Source organism: Eptatretus burgeri, chromosome 3, assembly GCF_056783735.1.
Source record: "Eptatretus burgeri isolate ZD-2024b chromosome 3, Ebu_testis_v1, whole genome shotgun sequence".
NCBI classification, from domain to species: Eukaryota; Metazoa; Chordata; class Myxini; order Myxiniformes; family Myxinidae; genus Eptatretus; species Eptatretus burgeri.
The window spans coordinates 9810085-9830137 of NC_140963.1; the positions used below are offsets into that span (position 1 = coordinate 9810085).

At 43.5% G+C, this 20053-nt stretch overlaps 1 long non-coding RNA gene across 1 annotated transcript in view; it reads right to left on the bottom strand.

The window, feature by feature from the left end:
* The window catches only part of LOC147029381 (uncharacterized), a 103487-nt gene that overhangs the window by 52990 nt on the left and 30444 nt on the right, over window positions 1-20053 (bottom strand). Inside the window, exon 3 of the long non-coding RNA XR_015055708.1 lies at window positions 18714-18836. This is a non-coding gene — a long non-coding RNA (uncharacterized LOC147029381). The remainder of the gene's footprint in view (window positions 1-18713; window positions 18837-20053) is intronic.

The following is a 20053-nucleotide window of genomic DNA, read 5'->3' on the forward strand; positions in this document are numbered from 1 at the left end:
TGTGTGCAGAAAACGAAAGTCTGGAAAAGTCAACCGTGCTCGGTATGGTTGAGAGAAAAAGAGGAAGAGGCAGATCTTGTACTGCTTGACGGATGGGGTAAATGCTGCAACCAAGCTGTCTCTGTCAGAGCTTCGGAAAGCAGTACAGGTTGGGGATGTTTGGAGAAATGTGATCATGAATGTCACCCGAAGTCAGCCAAGACTTGGTGGAACTGGGTAACTGTTGAAATATTTTACTTCCGGGAGGTGTGCGGACCAGTGACTCTTAGTCAATCCACGATCCGTGTGTATAGATGTACTCAAAACGTAATCAAGACGTCCTCAACAGTATAGACGTACTCAGGTACGTCCTATTTTATCCAAATTTCCCTCAGGCAAGTATTAAACAAGCAGTCATAGACTGGTACTTCTGAAATCGTCAACTTGACCTCTGACCTTGTCTAATAAAAGCTGTCTCTAGAGAAGGTAGTGATGCAAACGAGAAGTTTCTACGATGATTCTGTACCAAACCATCAAAAATCGAATGTTTGACCTCACTGTGACCTTGACCTTTGACCGATTTTGACCAAAATCTAATCAGCACTCGCCATCACCTTCCTGAATCACGTGGTGTAATTTAACATTAGTAGCTTATTCTGTTCTCGAGTTATCGTGCCTACAAACAAACAAACACACACACAAACAAACACACAAACAGATGACGGAAGTCATCAATATACTTATGAAATCTTTAGATTTCGTAAGTAACAATGCCAGCGACCGTTAGGAATGAGGTTATGCATTGAATGAAGGTCACAATATAGCTGTAAGGATGTCAGGGGCAATATCACACATTACGCTTGAAGGCCTCACCAGGAGAAATCACATATATAAGTCCCAAATATATATATATATATATATATATATATATATATATATATACATATATATATATATATATATATATATATATATATATATATATATATATATATATATATATATATATATATATATATATATATATATATATATATATATATATATATATATATATATATATATATGTTACAAGCAATCCATTTGCAAGTCCCATATAATCTGATGGCGAGAAAAATCGGACAGGCAATGGGATACAACTTATATGCATAAAGACTCAGTAAAGCACGTTTCTCAGCTAAAGATCATTGCAGCCTAATTGAGGCCTACCAAGTTCAGATGGCTTGGATGCGTTTGTTTGTGGGGGGTGCCATAAACATATAGAATGCCTCAAGGATGCCGGGCTGCCTCCAAATTTCTTTCAGTTTAGTATTGAACAACATTGGCAACTGTTTCAAAGAGTAATCGTATTTTGGACAGAATTTAATGAATAGTTTTGTTGGAATAATTTTTACTTCCGGTAGGTGTGCTTCACAAAATGCCATGAGAAGCTATTTATATACCTAAACACATAGTTCATCCAAGGCAGAAAACCCCCTTGTGGAGGGGGCAAATGAAGTTGCTGCAACCTCCATTGTGTGACCCATGCTCCCCCTGGAAAGTTTGGCTGAGATTGTATAAGTAACGACCGAATGCATCACGGTCAGACAAACAGACAGACAGACACCAAATTGCTTATTTTAGTATGATGATTGACTAAGGTTTAGAGGGGCCCACATATCTTTCTACAGATAGTCCGCCATGATTATTTGGGCTGGTATGTTTGGAACAAGGGCCCTGAGACTGTTTGACTTAGTAAACCAGAGAATGATGGTTGAAAAAGCACAGCTGAGCACTGAATAACCTCCTCAGTGTGATTTGGAAAAGTGAACTAAATTGACCTTTTCCCACTGCATGACTCACCATGCTTTACTTTGGGGGTGTCCAGGTACAACAGGGAATTTGTATGGGACTCGGGCAAGAGTGGCCATTGGCGTCAGCACATGGACTGAGTGGAAAGGGTTAAAATGTGAAGCAATGCAATGTCTAGAAATGTGATGTGTGGCAAATAATGAAAATATAATCTCTGTAATTTGTTTATTTGGTTGGTGTGGGGATGCAGATAATGCATTCATAACAACACCCACCATAACTTATATGGCAGATGTATTGGTGAAAGGTATGGCTGATTGCTCCAGCATGCGACTGGAATTAAGAATCTGCCAGGAAGAGGGTCTGGTTTGGTCGGCTGAAGGGTAGGGAGACCACTGGTGACCACTGAATGCCATCAAAGGCCAGTGGGTGACCCCTTGTGGCAAGGGCACAATGGAAACCCTGACTGGAGGTTTGAAGATTTGCATCTAAGCTGTTTAGCCTAAGTTCGAATTTTGGCCCAGCCATAAACTTTCATCCTGGCATATGGCAAGCAGGGCAAGGCATCATTGTTTGTGCCATCAATGAGATGGTGATGGAACTGGGAATCCCATCTGCTGGCATAAGTAAATCCAGCAGAGTATCCGCCCCATGAGTGATCTTGTTCCCACCATGTAACAAGTTCTTCTGATGCATACCTTTATTTGGGCAGTGTATTGGCAACTAACAGCTCTGTGTAGGCAAAAAAACCCCATGAAGTTATGTGTATGATGCAAAAGCACACCTGCTGCTTATTATTCAAAACACCTCATTTCACTGGAAAACGTGGGAACATGAATACTGCATTGTAAATTTAGGAGATTTGTAATACCCTCCCTCACCTGGAGGCGGCACTACAGGATACACATTTACATGGAGAATTTGCGCCCCCCCCCCCAACCGCCAAGACCACCAGCAAAGACAAAAACTCCTCGATACACTAACTGGGGTCATGCTGATCCTATGTGGCAAGTCTGGTTGTAATCGGCCCACAACTGAAGGAGTAGCATGACAAACAAACAAATGCACAAACACCAGTACATGAATTGTAGTAAGAATAAGGGAAGAAAGGGGGAAGTGATGGTGAATTTAACGTTCCATCTTTATTTACTTTTAACATTGTTCTCAACAAAAGGGGACAGGAACAACACCTTCTCATGCGCCAAACTCCCCTGTGTATCTTTGTGTAATATTTGTTAAGAACAGGAAGAAATGGGGAAGGGAGGAAAGAGAGTTAGGGATGAGGGTGCATGCAGTTGGAAGAGGGAGAGTGAGATGTTGAGGGGGGGAGGGATTGAGGACTCGGGACATTTAAGGACTTGAAGAAAAAATGGGGAGAGATAACAAAATTTGGTTGGGGGAGGGAGGGCAGAGAGGGGACAGAGTTGGGATTGAGGCTTTTGAGTCGGGTGGGAGTTGAGGACATTGGATTGAAAGGGGGTTTGAGGATTTGAAGAAAGGGGGAGGGGAGCACAGTTTAAGTACGGTGGAAGGGGGGGGCAGAGAGAGGACTGAGTTGGGAGGGGGGTTGAGGATGTAGTGTGTGTGTGTGTGTGTGTGTGTGTGTGTGTGTGTGTGTGTGTGTGTGTGTGTGTGTGTGTGTGTGTGTGTGTGTGTGTGTGTGTGTGTGTGAGGTTATGGATTTGAAGTCACATTTTACATTATGCAGAATTTCCATGGGTCTTAGATGGTCCCGTTGGGTCTCTTGGGTTCTCCAGGTATATTGAATCCTCATGGTCTTTTAGCTCCCCTGGGTCTTTTGTGTCCTCTCATTATTGTGGGTCCTCTGGATCTTTTGTGTCCTTGGGTCATTTGGATCCCCTGGGTCTTTTGGGTCCTTGAGGACTTTTGGGTCCTCTGGATCTTTTGTGTCATTTGGGTCCTTTGGGTATTTTAGGTCTTCGGGGTTATCAGGGTCTTTTCGGTACTCGATATATTTGGGGTGGTTTGGTTCCTCTGGGTCTTGAGGGTTCTTTGAGTCTTCTGGGTCTTTCTGGTCTTTGGAGTCTTTTCAGTCCTCGGGGTACTTTTGGTTAAGTATTTCACGTTAGAATTATGGGTGATGTCAGGTCAGCTGTCCAACCAATGGGTGAAGAGCAGATATACATACATACCTACACATGTGCATAATCAAAAACACTTGCTCCATTATATATAGATGACAGTTTGAATTTGGAATGGTAATTTGTGGCATGAGATATCATTTATATTGTTGTTGTTGTTTCGTATGCAGATGCAGCCTATGGCTGCATCATTTTCTGGGGACAGAGCTGTGCCGCTGATTCAGTGCCCCTGTTACCAATGAGCTTGTACTCAGTTTGCCGACCTTGGAAGGGTGGCAGGCTGAGTCATCCCACTTTGTGTTAAATTCAACGGGAAAACACGGCCTTGAACTCAAGACCCTAAGATCTTAAGACAGCCACCATAACCATGAAGCCAACAGCAGGCTTTTGCATCGTTGATGAGAAGGGCAGACAGGGAGCCACGATTTTGTCTTATGTTTAGAGTGGTTCAGCACAGACTTGTCTTGTCTCTCAGTCATACCGAAGAGCAAAGTATCTTCTCAAGTTCACAAAAACAACATCGATTGCCAAGGGTGTTTGTCAAATGAGGTCACGTGCTCTCATCACATGCAAAGCCAAGTCCTCCTGTAAAACCCTGCCCGGGTCACAAGTTTGATTCTCCGGGAGATCTCGTCAGACAGACCAAGAAAGCCTGTGGTGAATACAACGCCGAGCACAGTCACATGAAGTGACTCATCCATCAGGTCCCGGCCATATCAATTTGATTGATCTCTGCTCGTTTGTTGCTTCACGATCGTTGAGAGGAGTCCTTACTTAGACTGTAACAGTGAATAAACATTTGAGATGACTTCTGAACAGCTGCAAGACCACCTCATCAATAAACGACTATCTCGGTGTTCTGGTGTATTTTGTGTCACTCAACATCTGGAATAACGAGCACTTGCTCATGCAATGGAGCACGAACCATTTGGTCAGGGTGATGGAGCACGAACCACTCGCTCAGGGTGACAGAGCACGAACCACTCACTCAGGGTGAGGGAGCACGAAACACTAGCTCAGGGTGACGGAGCACGAACCACTCGCTCAGGGCGAGGGAGCACAAACCACTCGCTCAGGACGATGGAGCACAAACCACTCGCTCAGGGCGACGGAGCACGAACCACTCGCTCAGGGCGACGGAGCACGAACCACTCGCTCAGGGCGACGGAGCACAAAACCACTCGCTCAGGACAATGGAGCACAAACCACTCGCTCAGGGCGACAGAACATGAACCACTTGCTCATGGCAATGGAGCACGAACCACTCGCTCTGGATGACGGAGCACGAACCACTCGCTCAGGGCGACGGAGCACAAACCACTCGCTCAGGGCGACGGAGCACGAACCACTCGCTCAGGGCGACGGAGCACGAACCACTCGCTCAGGGCGACGGAGCACGAACCACTTGCTCAGGGTGAAGGAGCACGAACCACTCGCTCAGGGTGACGGAGCACGAACCACTCGCTCAGGACGATGGAGCATGAACCACTCGCTCATGGTGACAGAGCACGAACCACTTTCTCAAGGTGATGGAGCACGAACCACTTTCTCAGGGTGACGGAGCACGAACCACTCCCTTGGGGCGAGGGAGAATGAACCAATCACTCAGGGCGACTGAGAATGAAACACTCGCTCAGGGCGACGGAGAACAAAGCACTCGCTCAGGGTGACGGAGCATGAACCAGTCGCTCAAGGTGACAGAGCATGAACCACTCGGTCATGGCAATGGCGCACGAACCACTCTCTCAGGGTGACGGAGCATTTACCACTCGCTCAGGGCGACGGAGCACGAACCACTCGCTCAGGGTGACGGAGCACCAACCACTTGCTCAGTGTGATGGAGCACGAACCACTCGCTCAGGGTGACGGAGCACGAACCACTTGCTCAGGGTGACGGAGCACGAACCACTCGCTCAGGGTTATGGAGCACGAACCACTTGCTTAGGGTGATGGAGCATGAACCACTCACTCAGGGTGATGGTGCACGAACCACTCGCTCAGGGTGATGGAGCATAAAACACTCACTCAGGGTGATGGTGCACGAACCACTGACTCAGGCTGATGGTGCACAAACCACTAGCTCAGGGCGATGGAGAATGAGCCACTCGCTCAGGGCGACGGAGCACGAACCACTCGCTCAGTGTAACGAACCATGAACCACTCGCTTTGAATGATGTGGCATGGCAAAAGCATCTACACAGAGTGAACGGTTTGCTCAAAACAATGTAGCGTGGGACCGCTGTCAATAATGGGCACTCGGCAAGTGGCTTACGCACTCATGCAAGCACTCCAATTAAATGGTTGATTCGGAACTTTTGGCCAGACTGTTGTTGCACACCATAAAGGATCTCTTTTACTTTAAAGCTTGGCTTCACCGTGCACGCAGCAGTCAATGAAATAAAATGACTTCATCCACAAAAGAGTAGCACCTCAATGCAGAACAACCTTGGAGACATTGCAAAGTTCAATCGCCCGTGAAATATACTTTGCAGAAAATGCGCAATTTTGCCTTCTCGTCTGTGCATGTGTCACATGGTACATCAGTTTGAGTTCCACAAAAACGTTATCACTTTATTTTAAAACGTCCATTTTTTACCAGATTTGCTTTGATTCCCTGTTGAGCACATTGCTAAACATCTGAAAATATAGATATAGATCTGGTAGATGCTATGGATAGGCATTCCCTCTGGGGGATAGGGCATGAGGTTGAGCAGTGAATGCATTAAATCATATAGCTCAATGAAGCTGGTTAATTTTGTTACGTTCCTAAATTTATTTTTTAACTCAATATAATTCTCCAAGCAGTATAAAAAGATAAGTTTCATGCTTTGGAAATTACACATTTTCTTGTGTATGTATGGAGGAGGGAACATAGACTTGCTTGCTGAAAGTAAATTTGGTTATCAGATTAGTTATAAGACTGGTTATTTCTTTAAATTATCAGATTTCACAACAAATTTCGACACTTATTAAGTCCGGACGATATCCGATCCTAAAAAGTGAAATAATATTTCAATGATATACTTTAACTAGTTCCTTGAGAGTAGATCGTGGAAAATATTATTATATAATGCATGAAATCGCTCCAAGCTTCAAATTTGAAAACTATCGTTCTTACAAAAGCGATGCAAACGATTCTTAGCTAAGATGAACAATCATTCGATAATATGAGTGAGGAAAGTGAAAAAACAAACTTTATCGTTTAGAAATCGTTGCGACCTGTTCCAAGTCAAGGCATGGTCGAACAGGCCAAAAAACATGGCGGCTTCAGACCCCCAGTGAGGCTACCCAGGAAATGCCTGAATACCCAGAGAGCGAGGGTATTCAAGCTGGTTGGAAAAAAAAACAAGTAAAAATCGAACCATAGGATCATTATTCGGAACAAGCATGAAAATTTGATCTTGCAAGCGACGTCATCACTTTTACAGGCAACAAAAACAATTCAGTTGTTTGTTCACAGGGTTGTCACGTCGACCGAGAAAGTGTTACTTTGTGTCTCTCGAAGACATTGCTACCCAACAACCTTTCACAACACGACTTTTGAGTTTCACCCCTCTGGCCCATGGGTAGTAAGTATATAATGTGTCGTTTGATTTCATCATTTTTATTTTATATTGAATCAAATAATAGCAAAAAGTATTCCATGAATGTTGTTTATTGCATTGACTTCAGTGAGCTGCCAATTACATGTGATCAATGTAAGGGTTTTTTTTTTTCTTTTCTGCTAAGCCTAATTGATCACATTCCATTTATTTATTGAAATATATATGTATGCCTTGTCAATAATGCTTGCATATATAAAAATGTAATGTAATGCAACCTAAACAATATTTCCACAACGAATATAAATAAATTTAAGCCTCTTTTCCAGCAAAATCACTCAACTATACATTGATGTGAAATGCTCCAATGGATTTCCAGTCATTGATCACTGTCTCCTTAAATCAACCTCTTATTATTTATTTATTTATTTATTTATTTATTTATTTACAAGATAGAAACTCTTGGAAGAGTGAAGTCCTGGAGGGTACGAACTGACAGTGGGGCAGTGAGCAACAGAAGGACACAATAAGTAAGGCAATGAATGAACAGGAAAGAGGAGAGAGAGGAGCAACATTGGGCCCAAGGGGTATAAAATATTGTGCATAAGGAAGGGGCATCTTCCTCTTCTTCTTTAGTGTGCAACACAAGGCTGTGTGTCATATCACTGGCTGGGTCGTGGCTGTGCCACTGATGCAACACCCTCTGGGGCAGGAATTTGCAATTTGTTTATGGCTGCCAGCAACAGTTCATCTACCCTTCAAGAAGGACACCATGGGATCTTTAATATCCTCCAACTCATGCTGGCAGATGGGAAGCCAAATTTAACATCCATCGGCAGGATGGTACATAACTCTGTTGGTCTTTTCCCCATTCTCCCCACCTGCAACATACCAGGGTGGCAGTTTGTAGCTAGTCAGAGATTTGAACCCAGGCTTGACAGCTCAGAGGTGAGTGTGCATACCTCAAGGCCATCCTGCTATCCCAGGATGGGGGATACAAAAGGATATGGTAATGCACTGTCCACTTGCAGACTTGGACAGAACATCCTCTGGAAAAGTGGTTGCAATATCAGGAGAAGCGAGGAACAAGAGTTGAATTGTGAAGTCAGCCTGGATTTTGGAAAATTAACTCGGAAGGTGGATGGTACTGGAAGAATGAATGCATTCTGGAGTTTCTGGGGAGGCTCAGAGGGTTGAGAGGGCAGCAGGAACCAGACGAGGGTTAAGGTTGTTGAAAGAAAAAAAACAAAAACAGAGCTGTTGCCGAGTTACCCGAGATGTAAAAGCACCAGACTTTGTGCTTGGGCCTCATCATGGCAGATTCGCATAATAATGAGAGCTTTAGGTTCCACAGAATCCAGGAGAAGACAAATGTGATGTTGGGGCACCATCTCAGATGGGATAGTTTAGAGGTATGAACAAACGCATTGGAGGCTGTTTGTAGTTGTTATTTATCAAGGGAAGTCTTGGAACATACAATGGAGGATGCGCAGTCTGCGGTGGGCTCTGGAGGCCAGTTTTGCGAAATGGTAGGCTCAGATTTTCTATATATGGTTTGCTCTTTGACACGTGAACCCCGAGCAAACTTTGCCATTTTTGGAATGCATGCTTTAGAAACGTATGAACCAGTCAAAGCCATTTTGGTGTATATATTAACTGCTGCAGTGGCTTATTGAAGTGCCATCAATGGTGAACTCAAACAAATGAAATGATCGAGCATTGTAATATTGAAGCTAAAGTTGGCTATTTTTCAAATTATGCTTTCAACTGGTTTTCACTTGTAGCAAAGTTAAAATCAAAGACTTTGGAAAATGAGATGTTCATTTAGGATGCCACCATAAAATGCAGGAAATCTATTTCAGCAACTTGTAGATGAGTGTCTCTCCCCCTATGATTGAAATAGAACGGCCAAATAAATCAAAGGAAGGCAAACTCATTGGATGCAAATGGCACTGTTAAGGGTGTAGACTTGCGAAAGAAGGAATCTGATTATGAAACTTGCAGCCACAGATGGCGTGAAATTGAATGAAGGAGCAGATAAGAGAGAAAAGATCAGTGCTTGGAAGTAGTGATGACAGGGAGTCTGAAGCTACGCAAATGCAACCATCGAGATATGCATCTCGATGATATATTAAATGGTGAACTAGGAGACCGACAGGAAGACTTGTTTGGCCCATTAGTCATATTTCCCATTTGAATATGCTTTTCTCTTGCTTGTTGCCCATCAAGCCTCTCACTACTGCCCGTTCACTCTCTCACTATCTCTCTCCAAAAGGACCGTCTGACACCCTCTCCCCAACCCCCCCCCCCAATCCACTTTCATAACAGTCCTCTTGAGGAAGTGCAATTATTCAAAATCCTGGGTCTCACCATCAACCATGATCTTTCTTGGGCAAACCACATTTCAAAGTTGGTCTGCAAAGACAGCCGCTGACTGGGCATCCTTCATCATACAAAGTCCTTCCTTGGCACACCTGAACTCCTGTCCACCTAAAAAGCCTTGGTCTGCAACCTGGAGTACTGCTCTCCCCTCTGGGCTGGCCTCACACCTTGCTCAGCTTGAAGCATCAGAAACCAAGACCTTCAAAATTATTGGAATCTCCCACGATGAAGCTGAGTCCATGGGTCTATCAATTCACAATCGCAGATATGTCAGTGGTGTCCTGTTATTCTACCACCTCCTTTCTGGTCATGCACCCTTGGTTCTTTCTGTGCCCCACCACCCCCAAAGGTTTATACAGGGCACAGAATATCCACCATCAACCCACTTCTGGTGAAACTACCTAAATCCAGGTTCATTGCTCACCTTCAGTCATTTGTTCCTCTTTTTTTCCACATCCTCTTCAATCTCATTCTTCCCACCACGTCTTCAAGACGGTTGTCCACCACCATCTCAGATCGTCACCAGTCCAAACCCATGATATTTTCTTCCCTTGTTAACCCACCCCAATCCCTTCTCCTTACAAATTTCCATTTCTCCCTCCTGAGTTTCCTTCTCTATCCATCTTGTCCACCCTATGCATCCCCTCCTGCCCCCCATTCCTCCTCACACCCATTGTTTATCCAAGTCCCACTCTATCTTCGCCTTCAACTCTGCTGTTGGTCTTTACTCCCCTCTCTCAACTCTTCCTTTTGCTCTGTTGTATACAAATACATTCATTGTAGTAAAACAAGCTCTTCCATGAGCCTCGACTCTGTGTACAAAAAAGAAACATTGATCGCCTGACCTTTTTTCATTTTCTACTTTGTTTCTTGGTAATCTCATTTTCTGGCTATTTTTCCTTTTTTCTTTCCAGTTTCTACCTTCTCTGGTTGTTTGGTATTATTCAGTCCACGACCAAGCTGTTGGAATTTTACTGAATAATACACACAGCTGTGCCATCATTGACTTCGCCCCAGCCCAGCTCCCCCGAGGCCGGGATGTTGGAGTGTGATGAAGTTTTCACATCAGCCACAGGGTCCCAGAGCACTCGGAATACAGTATCGCACTCGAGGCAGCAGCTACAGGGTTTTGAGACTTTTGTCTAGGTGATTGAAGAGGAAAGAATTTCAAACTGGCAAGTACATTTATTTGTTGACCATCTTGGCAATTGTCTGGCTTGCCTCCATCGCTCTGCCTTTCCACCTTGTCCAGCTAAATCTGAAGCAACAGCTCAACTCATGAACTCGTTCCCTTATAATTCAGGATCCAGTCACAGTTATAATTTGAACCTCCAGCTCAGGACAACATGCACTACATTGTGGACTTGTATAATCATGCATTTGATGAAGGATTCGTTCTGGTGCCCATTACCGAAACCAAAAAACAGGATATTTTAGTTTACATCGATTTTGAAAATTGTTCGGAGCAAAACCTAGAAAAGTGTGAGGCATACATCATTCAGCATTGGATTCTTCACAAAAATAGCTTGAACTTCTTAATGACTTTTATCATTCATGCCTTGGCTCATCATCCCTGGTCACCATGTTGTTATTACTTATGCCACTGAAGGTGGATGGCGGTTATGTGTTCACCCCTGTTTTTCTGTCTGTCTGTCTGTTTGTTTGTTTGTTACTTACGAAATCTAAAGATTCTGTGAGTATATTGATGACTTCCGTTTCTGTTTGTTTGTTTGTTTGTTTGTAGGCACGATAACTCGAGAACGGAAGAAGCTACCAATGTCAAATTACAGCACGTGATTCAGGAGGGTGATGGCTAGCGCTGATTAGATTTTGGTCAAAATCGGTCCAAGGTCAAGGTCACAGTGAGGTCAAACATTCGATTTTTGATGGTTTGGTACAGATAACTCAAGAACGGAAGAAGCTACCAATGTCAAATTACACCACGTGATTCAGGAGGGTGATGGCTAGTGCTGATTAGATTTTGGTCAAAATCGGTCAAAGGTCAAGGTCACAGTGAGGTCAAACATCCAAAACATTCGATTTTTGATGGTTTGGTGCAGAATCATTGTAGAAACTTCTGGTTTGCGTCGCTACCTTCTCGAGAGACAGCTTTTATTAGACAAGGTCAGAGGTCAAGTTGATGATTTCGTAAGTACCAGTCTATGACTGCTCGTTTGTTTGTTTGTAGGCACGATAACTCGAGAACGGAAGAAGCTACCAATGTCAAATTGCACCACGTGATTCAGGAGGGTGATGGCTCGTGCTGATTAGATTTTCGTCCAAATTGGTCAAAGGTCAAGGTCACAGTGAGGTCAAACATCCAAAAAATGATAACTCGAGAACGGAAGAAGCGACCAATGTCAAATTACAACACCTGATTCAGGAGGGTGGTGGCTAGCGCTGATTATATTTTGGTCAAAATCGGTCAAAGGTCAAGGTCACAGTGAGGTCAAACATCCAAAATATTCGATTTTTGATGGTTTGGTACAGAATCATCGGAGAAACTTCTGGTTTGCGTTGCTACCTTCTCGAGAGACAGCTTTTATAAGACAAGGTCAGAGGTCAAGTTGACGATTTCGTAAGTACCAGTCTATGACTGTTTGTTCGTTAGTTTGTTTGTTTGTAGGCACGATAACTCGAGAACGGAAGAAGCTACCAATGTCAAATTACACCACGTGATTCAGGAGGGTGATGGCTAGTGCTGATTAGATTTTGGTCAAAATCGGTCAAAGGTCAAGGTCACAGTGAGGTCAAACATAATTCCGTAAATTCACATGGAGAAATGGAGTATTTTTTCTTCGCTCGACGTTACGAGTTCGTTTTAACTTCAATTTTAATTTTGTCTTCGGTTTTTGCGATCGCTTAGGATGCTTAAAACTCGGTTGTAGAAATTCTGGTAAAAATCGGATGTTTTGGAGACGTTTTAAGATTGTATAAAAAATATTTCACTTGACGCGTCACGGGTCATCCCATTATGCAGTGCGCTCGAGCAGATGCGTCGTTGAGTTACGTTAAGGTATAATTGCATGGAGAAATGGAGATTTTTGTTTCGGTCGACGTTACGATTTTTGATGGTTTGAGACAGAATCATCGTAGAAACTTGTGGTTTGCGTCGCTACTTTCTCCAGAGACAGCTCTTATAAGACAAGGTCAGAGGTCAAGTTGACGATTTCGTAAGTACCAGTATATGACTGATTGTTACTTACGAAATAGAAAGATTTCGTAAGTATATTGATGCGTTCCATTTCTGTTTGTTTGTTTGTTTGTTTGTTTGTTTGAAGGCACGATAACTCGAGAACGGAAGAAGCTACCAATGTCAAATTACACCACGTGATTCAGGAGGGTGATGGCTAGTGCTGATTAGATTTTGGTCAAAATCGGTCAAAGGTCAAGGTCACAGTGAGGTCAAACATCCAAAAAATGATAACTCGAGAACGGAAGAAGCTACCAATGCCAAATTAAACCACGTAATTCAGGAGGTTGATGGCTGTCGCTGATTAGATTTTGGTCAAAATCGATCAAAGGTCAAGGTCACAGTGAGGTCAAACATCCAAAACATTCGATTTTTGATGGTTTGGTGCAGAATCATCGTATAAACTTCTCGTTTGCGTCGCTAACTTCTCAAGAGACAGCTTTTATAAGACAAGGTCAGAGGTCAAGTTGACGATTTCGTAAGTACCAGTCTATGACTGTTTGTTTGTTTGTTTGTGAGGAGGAGGATATCTCAAAAAGTTGTGGACGGATTCAGACAACACAATATGGACAGGTTGTGTGTGTGAAAAGGAAGAATCCATGCGGTTTTGCTGAATATCCGGTTATGGTTCCAGATACGAGAATCTTTTTTCACATGATTCTTCACTCTTCAGTGATAGTTCCAAAAACGAGATTGGGCCATTGGGAGATTTGGCCAAAAACGATATAAAACAGAATATTTCAAAAAGTTGTGGAAGGATTATGACAAAACTTGGTGGTTGAGTTTGTTAGGTGATGAGAACAAGCCGATTCGATTTTGGTTCAGGTCTGGATCTAGATCCGACCAATCTGTGGACTAAAAAAAAATGTAAACTGTTCAGCCTGGTGGAGGTATGCGCTCTACCGAGTACTGTTCTAGTAACTCACGTAGTCATTAACGTGATAAATAATTTTCATATATAGCTTGACAACAATATGATTGGTTAATCTTCTGTTGAATATTGTAAAGAACAACTTCATCATTTTCATTTGATCTCGAAAGAAGGGTTCCAGAGACGTGTTTTACTTGAGCAAAGAAACAATGAAGTTACAACTTCATCATTGTGAAAGCAAAGAAAAAGTGGGGGTGGAAGGTTGATGATGAGATTAGGTATGGAAGGAGTGGAAGAGCATGGACTATGATCCTATATCTCTTCCGCAGTTTTAACGATAACACTTCCGAGTCCACCACCCAGAAGTTTATGTCGAGCGCTCCTTTGATAGAGTACTGGACAGTAAAGCTTTTCAGTGATCAGGAAGAATGGGGAGCGAGGAAAGGTGGGGGAGTTAGGAGGAGAGCGAGGAGGGAAGCAAGCAGGGGTGCGGAAAGAGAAGACAGGATGAGGGGATGGCAAGGGAAGGCAGCGTAAGGGGAGGGCAGGGAAGGGCAGGGGAGGGCAAGGGAAGGCAGTGTGACGGGAGTGTCCGTCCAGACATAACCACTGTATGGACATGACCGGAGATAACCACCATCCGGAAATAACCACCGTCCAGACACGAATGGAGGTAACCACCTTTTGGATACGTGCAGAGATAACCAACCATTCGGATATGTTATGTGCAGAGATAACCACCATCCGGGCATAACTTAAACAGAGAGAGTTAGGTGTGGGAGGAGGCTGCACTGCATTCGGAGGGGGTGGAGCGAGGATGGGACAAAGAGCGAGAGAGGTGGGGGAGGTGGGGGTAGGGAAGTTAGCAGAGAATCTGTGATGGCTTATGAACAACACGCACGCACGCGCGCGCGCACGCACGCACGCACGCACGCACGCACGCACACGTTCATGTTATTTTACTGGGAAAAATATTTTATTGGTTAATGATTAGTGACATCATTCTCTTTTGTTGGTGGGCCTACAGGGTCCAACCTTTGACCATTTTTGTTTCAGGAAACGTGCGTTTTTGTGTTTTCTTTCTCACCACAAAAATTTGGCAGTGTATGCTAATCCCACAACAATCTATGCATGCAGGATAATCCATACATCTTGTTACCTACAGCAAGTAAATAACGATCTGGTATCAGTTATGTTCACGGTGTTTGTTTGTTTTGTAAATGAAAGCAGTAAGGAAATGTATATCGAAAGGAGCAAATACAATAGGCATCAACGGAATACATTACAACACAGTAACAGGAGAAAAAAAAAAACCATTTGTGGACCACCCTGTTCAGCAGTTGTGTGTCTTGTTAAAATTGGATGAAATATTCAGCACAACATCTTTGCCTTTGTGCCATTGACCACAAATAATGTGGAGGAAAGGTGCAGGGGCTGGAGCTCAGCTGCATGAGAATTAGGTGACATTGAAGCCCTTAAGAAGTGCGTGTGCCAATTTACGCAGAATTCCAAGTGAGATGTCTCTACAACATGTTGGCTCATTGATTCCCATCTTTACTGCAACCCTAACTCTCAACTAAAGGTATTGATAACCCCAACCCACTGTGGTATGCATGTGTATTTTTCATCAGCATTAGCTATGAAATCCAGTGACTGGTAAAATTGGTGGGGTTTTTTTTTGAATACATCGTCGAGGCCCGTGGAAGAGTGATAATTAGTACTCTGAACAGATCACGATACAACAGAAAATAATGAACAGTTGAGAGTCGGGGGGGGGGGGACACCAACAGAGTTGAAGGCCAAGATGGAGGCAGACTTGGACAAACAATGGATGTGGGGAGGAATTAGGGGCAGGAAAGGATGCATTGGATGGACAAGATGGATAGAGAAGGAATCTCTCGGGAGGGAAAACTGGAAATTTGGAAGGAGGAGAGATTGGGGTGTGATTGCGGTGGGGGAGGGAGGTTAACGAGGGTCGAAAAGATCATGGTTTTGGATTGGTGATGATTTGAGATGGTGGTGAGCAGCTGTCTTGAAGATCCGGAGGGAAGAATGAGATTGAAGAGGATATGGTAGTTGATTTCACAGACAGGAAAAGAGAGGAACAAATGAGTGGAGGTGTGCAGTGTTCCTGGGTATGTAGGTAGTTTCACCAGAAGGGGGTTGATGGTAGACCGTGTGCCCTGCAGAAACGTGTGGGGGAGGGGAGGGGAACAAAGCACAGAAAGAGCAGAGGGTGCAAGACCAGAAAAGAGGTGGTAGAAGAAAGAGAGACCAACGATTTGTCTGCTTTGGCGAAGTGATAGGTCCATTGACTCGGCTTCATCATGGGAGATTCCAATGACGTTGAAGGTCTTGCTTTCCATGGCGTCAAGCTGAGCAAGATGTGAGGCAGGGGAACCAGCCCAGAGGAGAGAGCGGTACTCCATCAAGCTGCAGATGAAGGCCTTGTAGGTGGATATGAGTTTAGGGATGCCAAGGAAGGACTTTGCATGATGGAGGATGCGCAGTCTTTGTGCCATTTGGCAGCTGGTTTTGGAGACCAACTTTGAAATGTGGTTTGCCCAAGAAAAATACTGGTTGAAAGTGAGATGCAAGAGTTTGAGTGACAGAACTTCCTCAAGAGGATTGTTAAGAAAATAGATAGGAGGATTTGCCATCTGGTAATTTCGGAGAGAGATCGTGAGAGTGTGATTTATGTGAATTGAAGATATATTCCAAGCATTTGACCAGCTTTTGATTTTGTCAATGGGTGTGGGAAGGATTGAGTGGTAGGGGGACGAGCTCTTCCATGAGCTCTTCCACAAGTCTTGACTATGTATACAAAGAAAAGAGATCTGAGGAGAGGAACTAGGATTGCTGCCCACCTATCTTCTGGAAGACAATGGAAAATGGTCTTGATCCGCCTCTGGTTCTCACATCCTGTCCTTACCTTCTCATAGACACTGACACATTCAACTTTGTTTGTTGTCATTGTGTTGTTCATTGAAGTCATCAACACTTGTCGAATGTTGTTTCCTTTTTTGCCAGATAACTTTATAACATATTTTTCGCCAATGTGAACAGCATGGCAGCAACTAAGACAGAGTCACAAGGCATGATAACTTGGTCTAAAAAATGCTTAGAAACATAATTGAATAGTAACTGTGTAAATGAGATGATATCTTCTGGATAATAACTGAGGCATCAGCACAAATGCGATCAGCGTCAGCATTCAGATCAGCAACTGGATTGGCTTCCATTGCTGCTGGTGCTTGCACTGCAGCTGTTTGGTCAAAGCTACCATGATCGGTATTGTTTTTGCAGACAGCTGATTTCTTCAACTTCAGAAGCTCTGATGCAGGTGTTTGAACAAAACAGGTGCCGTCAATGTTTGAGCATCAGCAGCAATGCAACCGTGTTACTCTCCAGGTGGCCTCTGTTCTCAGAGTCAATGTCATGGACTATAAAAAGCAGTGCTCACTGTCGGTATTGCTTGCAGTGAGAGACAGTCGTGCAAGAACCAGAATCAGCAAAGTGGAGTACGTTGGTGAGGCAGAACCAATTACTCATAACTGGTGAAGGTTTGCCCAGAAGGTGTCAACGCTCAGGTCCTGTTGGAGATCTGCCACATCTGTCATCTGGAAGTCAAACAGCCTCAGTCTTCAGGACATGAAGCTGTGCTGCTGAAGTGGTGTAAGCTATACTCATTTTTCTGACCTCGGAAGGTCAGCCGATATTTTTGTGAGTACAATTTGAATTCAGGAACACAATAATCATGGTTCACCATTTTGAAATTGCCACTCTTTCGTTTAAATGCTGAAAAGGCCAAAAGTGTCCTGATGTGAGTTACTGAAAACACATACAGTACATGTGCAAAAGGCCACATTTGTGTTCATACGTCATTTCGAAAATACCATACTTGCAGCTTCATCCATCTTGTCACCCCCTGCGTCCTCCCCTAGCCCTCATTCCTTATTTCTCCAAGTCTCCCTCCATATTGTCCCACGTCCTTGTATGTAAAAAGAGAAAGGCTTAGAGAGTCAATGGGTACTGAAAACCCACTCAAAATAGAAATGATAGCATGGAGAAAATAAAAATAAAAATCACGACGTAGCCAACACCCGAAGACAACAAAACCAGCTGTTTTAAAATAAGCTGAAAAGATTTGAAACCGAGGCCGAGGGACACAAAAGCAGAATGTGTCAATTCCCCCCGAAAAAGAGGAACGAGAAATATTCTGGAAGGGAAATATGAAGACAGAAAATAACACAACAAGGAGGTAAATGGATCTGGAACACTGAAAAGCAAAAGCAACATCTCAAGGAAATGCCCGTCATGATAATTGACAAAAAATAAATACATAAAACTCGCAAAAAGGCCAAACTTCAAAAGCCATGGCCGGTTGGGATTCTAACTTTCTGGCAAAAGCAATCAATTGCTCTCCACAATAATGATGCTTGAGCATTTAACAAACTTCTCCTACAGGAAAAGGCAATAGATGAGTGGCTCACAGAAGGCCAATAACACAAATATAGGCCAATAACATGTGTACCATCAACATACAAACCTTTAACAGGAATCATCACAGAAGTCGTTTACCACCACCGAGCACAACAATGAGGTCTCGAGGCAGAGCAGAAGGAATCCAAGAAAGGTTATGGAACAATAGACTACGTATTACTGAAGAAGGCTGTACTCGAAAACTGCAAGTTGTGGAGCACCAACTTGTCCACAGCTTGGATTGACGATAAAAAAGCTTTGTATAGTGTCCCACATTCGTGGATGGTAAAATGCATACAAGTGTACAACATTGAGAAAGCAATACAATACCATGTTAATATTAGAATACTCAAAATGAAAGATGGAAATACCAACAGTGAAGATATGACGTGGGATCTTCCAGGGCGACAGCCTTTCCCTCCCTCTGTTTTGTCTGGCCCTGGACCCACCGAGTCACCTCATTAACGAGCAATGACACGGATACACCCTCGCATCTGATAGAAGAACATCCAAAGGAACAAGAAAGGTGAAAGGGCAATGGGGGAATAAAGAACAAGAGATGATATGTACAGGGTTCAGTGAGAGGGCAGGAGAGCGATGATACTGTATATGGATGATTTAAAGCTCTTTGCACCGAATGACAGAAAGCACTGGTTACCTTATATCAGGATGTTAAAAAACAAACAACAAAAAAAAACTCATGTTAGAACAGCTGTTTACCCAAAGGCACAATAACGGCACAGCCGCGACCCCAGGAAATAATGCAACCAGCAGCCACAGGCTGCACAAGATAGCGATTCCACTGGAACGTCTGCAGGAACTTTGCTATCTGAGTTTCAGAAAAATCATGGAAGCACGAACCAATATAGATTGTTGAAAATGAGGATAAAGTGCCCATGTATGAACTGACCATCCCAACAACGGTGAACATGGAAAAAAAACATAGCACGTGGGTGGATATCGTACTCAGATACAAAAAGAAAAAGATGACATTGCTAATTGTGGTGTAATACCAGTGACTTTGGTCGAAATAATTCAGAAATCAGGAAAATGTCCAAGTATTGGGATCTGAAAAAACAGAAGAAGTCAAAAAACCTGGAAGCTGAAGACCGCCAACATTGTGCCAGTGATAGTTGGAGCAACAGGAGCAACAAAGAAGAACCTCACTGAGATCTTAAAAAAACACCCCAGGGAATATTGCTCCAAACGAAATACAATTGGAGTCTATCCAGGGTTCAGTGATGATCCTGAAAAAACTCTCAGAACAAAAAATATGAGAACAACAAAACTTCACAACTTAGTCCATGAAACATGATCCTTTACCAAAATGGAGGAGGATATTTGGAGTTTGGGGAGGACTCCGTTGCACCTTTAGAAACCCTCAAATAGAGATTGCTCGCAACAAAAGAGATGATATGTACAGTATGCTTTACAGAGCATTTGTGCTGCCGAAGCAGTTTCTTAGCCTGGGTTATGCTGGGTGGTTTGATATTTTTCTCTCCACAAGAGTGAGGTTCATGGAAGAGCATGGTGAAATTGACAGTGGGGTATTGGAGTAACAATGGCACTCAACCAGCAAGGGAATAAATTAACAGAAAAGGAAGGGAGAGAAGGGACAAAACACAAGTCAGAAAGTAAAAGGGTTGGCTTATGAAGGGTTAATAGGGGCAATAAAGACCATGGGCTAGAATGCAGGATGATGTGAGGTGGT